We start from the raw sequence: 6000 nt of genomic DNA, 5'->3' as shown, positions 1-6000 counted from the left end.
AAATTGGGTTTGAGTACTGTAAAATGTTATCGTTGTGGAAAGACAACGCACGATCAGAACCAGTGTTGGTTTAAAAACCAAGAATGCAGAACGTGTGGCAGGCTTGGCCACATAGCTAAAGTATGCCGGTCAGGAAAGAAGACCAGCAACAAAAAGTCACCGCAAGGAAAATACATAAAGGTACACAAGGTGACAAAGAACAGTTCGACCGAACAGAAGTCAGATTCAGACGCTAGCAGTAATGAACTGGGTAGCTTAAGAGTACACAACGTTGGTAAGGATGCAGATCTCCAGACAATTTGGGTCACCCTTCAGATAACAGGAGTCCAAGTAAAGATGGAATTGGACACTGGATCGGCATTGACGGTCATGAATAAGAAAGATTACAAAAGGTTATTCCAACATATTCCCCTACAGGATACGGAGATTATATTGAAAACCTACACGGGGCAAAGAGTGTACCCCGTCGGAAAGATAGAGGTAAAAGTGGTCCACAAGGGCGAAGAAAGCCAAGTAATGGACTTATATGTGCTACCTGAAGGAGGTCCACCACTACTGGGACGGGAGTGGATTAGGAAAATGAATATGGACTGGCACTCCTTGAAGGCACTAACGGTAGATTCCGGGGAAACATGTCAAACCTAAACGATTGTCCAGAATATTGGATGATGCTAAAGAGGTGTTCCAGCAGGGACTGGGAACACTGAGAGGAATTACGGCAAACATCAAGATTGATGAACATGCACAACCAAAATTTTTTAAAGCCAGACCAGTACCCTATGCAATACGACCTACTGTAGAAGCAGAACTGGAAGCGCTAGAACGTTCAGGTGTACTGTCTAAGGTAGATTGGAGTGAGTGGGCTACGCCCATTGTTCCCGTTATGAAACGTCCTTCGAGCAACAAGCCAGGAGAACCAGGGAAGGTTCGCATCTGTGGAGATTTCAAAATCACCGTTAATCCGGTGCTTCACACGGTACAGTATCCGCTTCCGCGGATTGAGGATATTTTTGCTTCGTTGTCTGGAGGGAAACACTTCACCAAGATAGACCTGGCGCAGGCGTACTTGCAGATGGAGGTTGAAGAAGAGTCACGCCAATACCTCACGATCAACACGCATCGAGGTTTGTACCGGTACAATAGACTGGTTTTTGGAGTGGCATCGGCTCCAGCAATTTGGCAGAGGGCCATGGAGCAGGTATTACAGGGAATTCCAGGCACACAATGTTACCTGGACGATATTCTGATTACAGGTGATGGTGATGAAGAACACCTCGCAAACTTGGAACTGGTGCTCAACAGACTGAAAGAGTATGGACTTAGAGTTAATCGGCAGAAATGTGAGTTCTTCCAGAAGCGGATCTCGTACTGTGGTCATGTCATTGGCCGGGAGGGGCTTCATAAGTCTCCTGACAAGATAAAGGCAGTTGTAAAGGCTCCCGCTCCGGATAATGTCTCTCAGTTGAGGTCGTTTCTAGGATTGATTAACTATTACCATAAATTTCTACCAAATCTATCCACGGTACTGCACCCGCTAAACGCTCTTTTACAGAAGGGGGTACCATGGGAATGGAGCGAAAACTGTAAGAAGGCATTTCGCAAAAGCAAAGAATTGATCACCTCAGAGGAAGTGTTGGCTCACTTCAACCTGACACTGCCTATTCGGTTGGCTTGTGATGCTTCTCCATATGGTATTGGGGCAGTACTCTCACACAAGTTGCCAAATGGCACGGAAAGGCCAGTCGCGTTTGCATCCAGATCATTGACCTCCACTGAGCGCAACTATGCACAGATCGATAGGGAGGCTCTCAGCCTTGTATGGGGAGTGAAGAAGTTTAATCATTACCTGCAGGGCCAAAAATTCACACTTCTGACAGACCATCAGCCGTTGGTATCCATTTTCAACCCTAAGAAGGGTGTTTCAGTGATGACAGCACAGCGTCTCCAGAGATGGTCCCTTTTCCTAGGGGCACATCAATATCAAATAGAATTCAAAGGTGCGAAGCAGCATGGAAATGCTGATGGGCTGTCGCGCCTGCCACTACCTGAAGAAGAAGAAACGACGAAAGTTGACCCTGTTGAGTTATTTCATTCGACCATCATCGAGTGTTTACCAGTCACCAATGCAAGTATTGAAAGAGAAACCAGGAACGACCCGACACTGTCCAGAGTCTACGAGGTGACAGTGAAAGGATGGCCAACACGTGGTGATCCTCTGTTACCGGCATTCTCGGCAAGGCGAGACCAGCTGTCCGTCTGCCATGGTACTTTGATGTACGGGACAAGAGTGATTATTCCTCCCAAGTTAAGGGAAAGAGTTCTAAAAGAACTGCATGAAGGTCATCTGGGGGGAGTTAAGATGAAAAGTCTTGCTAGGGCTTATGTATGGTGGCCGGGTATTGACCAACAGATAGAGGAGTTGACGAAAAGCTGCGCTGGGTGCCAAAAAGTGCAAAATGCACCTCCGATCGCACCACTACACCCATGGGAATGGCCTTCAGCCCCATGGCAACACGTACATATTGACTTTGCTGGTCCATTCATGGACTCCATGTTCCTAATTGCGGTGGACGCACATTCCAAATGGCCAGAAGTGATCAAGATGAATACCACTACTTCAGAAAAGACAATTGCGGTGTTAAGAACAATATTCGCAAGGAACGGATTGCCAGAACAGATCTGTTCGGACAACGGACCACAGTTCGTGTCGGAAGAATTCCAAAAATTCTTAAAGAAGAATGGGGTGAAACATTATACCTCTGCCCCATATCACCCGGCGACAAACGGGCTGGCCGAGAGATTTGTCCAAACATTCAAAAAGGCAATAAAGGCCATGAACGATGATCAGATTCCGCTACAGCACAAGGTGGACAATTTCCTAATGGCGTATCGAAACGCCGCTCATGCAGTGACTAACCAAAGTCCTGCCATGATGTTTTATAACAGGAGGTTGCGGTCCAGGTTGGACTTGTTAAAACCAAATGTGCGGAGGGAAGTGGAAAACAAACAGTTCCGGCATATTAATAACAAGTCCACTCGAAGTTTCGAAGTAGGACAACCAGTGTTGGCAAGGGGCTATGGAAACGAAAAATGGCAGCCCGGAACAATTCGGGCCAGACAAGGACCTCTGATGTACACAGTAGATATTGGTAACAATGTGATAAGGCGTCATGCGGATCAACTGGTAGAATCAAGAGCAAGAGTCGAACCCATGGTTGCGACAGAGACAACTGTGGAAGACGTTAATGAACCTGAAGCATCTACCTCGGCAGGGACTGTACCTGATGATGACGTCCAATACATAGGGAACCAACAAGCAGAGTCACCTCAGCAACAAGAATCAGAGACCACTGAAAGGCGTTATCCAGACCGAATCAGAAGGCCTCCTGAGAGACTGAACCTTTGAACTGTTTATACCTGAAGTTATATATGTATATATGTTATGATGTTATGTTAAATGGGGATATGACTATTAAGCTAAAAAGGGAGGATTGTGGTGTATGTAACCTGTTCCACCTTAAGAGAACTTAAGCCTGTTCCACCTTAAGAGATGTACTACTTTCTCTGGCTGCTGTATACGTAATACCGGTGGTGACCACCGGTATATAAGCACTGTGTAGTAAGATGTATTTCAGATAGTCCTGACCTCCAACCAGTAAAGACCTGTTGAACTTTAATCTTGTAGCCTGTGTGTTACTAATTACAACTAGAACACACAGACTTTACACTGGGGACTGGCAATAAATCGGGCATTGCAAGCAGTGCCCATTTCCGAAGAGCAAATAAATAAAATCTAAACCTTCTTGCCCTGTTTCCTAACCGCCAGCTAGACGACCTCTTTCCCTTTTGGGGCAATTGATCTGTATCGCACTGGAGTAACTTGGCTTGTTTCCCAGTGACTAAAGTGCGAGGACATCTGAGTTCAGGACAGTCCCGACGCACGATTCAAAACATTCCAGGCTAGCACCGCTGTACTAGTGTCAGCCGTGGCTCAGTGGGTAGCACACTCGCCTCTGTGTCAGAAGGTTGTGGGGTCAAGTTCCACTCCCGAGACTTGAACATAAAAATCTAGGTTGACACTCCAGTGCAGTACTGAGGGAGTGCTGCACTGTCAGAGATGCCGTCTTTCAGATGAGACATTAAACCACGGCCATGTCTGCTCTCTCAGTTGAACATAAAAGATCCCACAGCCACTATTTCGAAGAAGAGCAGGGGAGTTACCCCTGATGTCCTGGACAATATTTATCCCTCGATCAATATCACAAAAACAGATTATCCGATCATTATCATATTGCTGTTTGTGGGAGCTTGCTGCGCGCAACTTTGCTGCTGCGTTTCCCACATTACAACAGTGACTACACTTCAAAAAGCACTTCATTAGCTGTAAAGCATTTTGGGACATCTGGTGGTCATGAAAGGCGCTATATAAATGCAAGTCTTTTCTTGTTACAAACTGGATCCTGACGATCTCTTCTCACTCCCTGATTATCAGAATGTGCGAGTACCAGATATGGAGTGGATCAATATACGGCATCAAATATGCAAAACACAGCATGGATCAATAGATGACACCTTCCCTCAGTGTTCATCCCCTCTTCCTGGGCAGGAAATGGTTCCCAAACGTGCTCCACCACAGAAGGCTGTTCCTGCACATGGTGAAGGCAGGCCTGAATGCTACCAGTTCATAATACAGCTCATCCGTGCAGATCAACAGTAAAACCGGCAGAGGAAGCCAAAAAACATACTCCGGATAATTTGCTTTGAAGTTTTTCTACTTTTACTACAACAGCGACATTACCACCTGCACAGGGAGGCTGAGATTGGGCCCAGCTTGTTGCTAAGGACACCCTAGTGACGTCAGCTACAGGACGCATCCCTGTACGTGGCAAAGTATAAATATTACGGGATGCAACTTTCAACTTATGCATAAAAACAATCAGGAGCAGCAGGACCATGGGGCAACCTCGCTAGTGACGGTAGATGCAGACTCAGGTAATTGCACAGTGGGTAGCACTCTCGCCTCTAACTCGGAAGGCTGTTTGTTCAAGTCCCACTCCAGAGACTTGAGCGCAAAATCTAGGCTGACACTCCAGTGCAGTACTGAGGGAGTGCTGCACTGTCGGAGGGGCAGCACTGAGGGAGCACCGCACTGTCGGAGGGGCAGTACTGGGGGAGTGCTGCACTGTCGGAGAGGCAGTACTGGGGGAGTGCTGCACTGTCGGAGGGGCAGTACTGAGGGAGCGCTGCACTGTTGGAGGGGCAGTACTGAGGGAGCGCTGCACTGTGAGAGGGGTAGTACTGGGGGAGTGCTGCACTGTCAGAGGGGCAGTACTGGGGGAGTGCTGAGGGAGCGCTGCACTGTCGGAGGGGCAGTACTGGGGGAGTGCTGCACTGTTGGAGGGGCAGTACTGAGGGAGCGCTGCACTGTCAGAGGGGTAGTACTGGGGGAGTGCTGCACTGTCGGAGGGGCAGTACTGAGGGAGCGCTGCACTGTCGGAAGGGCAGTACTGGGGGAGTGCTGCACTGTTGGAGGGGCAGTACTGGGGGAGTGCTGCACTGTCGGAGGGGCAGTACTGAGGGAGCGCTGCACTGTCGGAGCGGCAGTACTGAGGGAGCTCCGCACTGTTGGAGTGGCAGTACTGAGGGAGCACTACACTGTCAGAGGTGCCGTTTTTGAGATTGGTCTTTAAACTGAGACCCCCGCTTGCCCTCAGGTGGATGTAAAAGATCCCATGGCCATTATTTCGAAGGAGAGCAGGGGAGTTCTCACCGGTGTCCTGGGGCCAATATTTATCCCTCAACCAACATCACTAAAAACAGAAATATCAACAGAAAATGCTGGAAAAACTCAGCAGGCCAGGCAACATCCGTGGAGAGAAATTAGAGTCAACGTTTTGGGTCGAACCCTTTTTAGACCCGAAACGTCGACTCTAATTTCTCTCCATGGATGTTGCCTGGCCTGCTGCGTTTTTCCAGCATTTTCTGTTGTTATTTCGGGTT

This window comes from Somniosus microcephalus, chromosome 3 (assembly GCF_052327205.1).
Source record: "Somniosus microcephalus isolate GS21.2 chromosome 3, FLI_Smic_1.0, whole genome shotgun sequence".
NCBI lineage: Eukaryota > Metazoa > Chordata > Chondrichthyes > Squaliformes > Somniosidae > Somniosus > Somniosus microcephalus.
Note: the sequence above shows the minus strand (reverse complement) of the source record.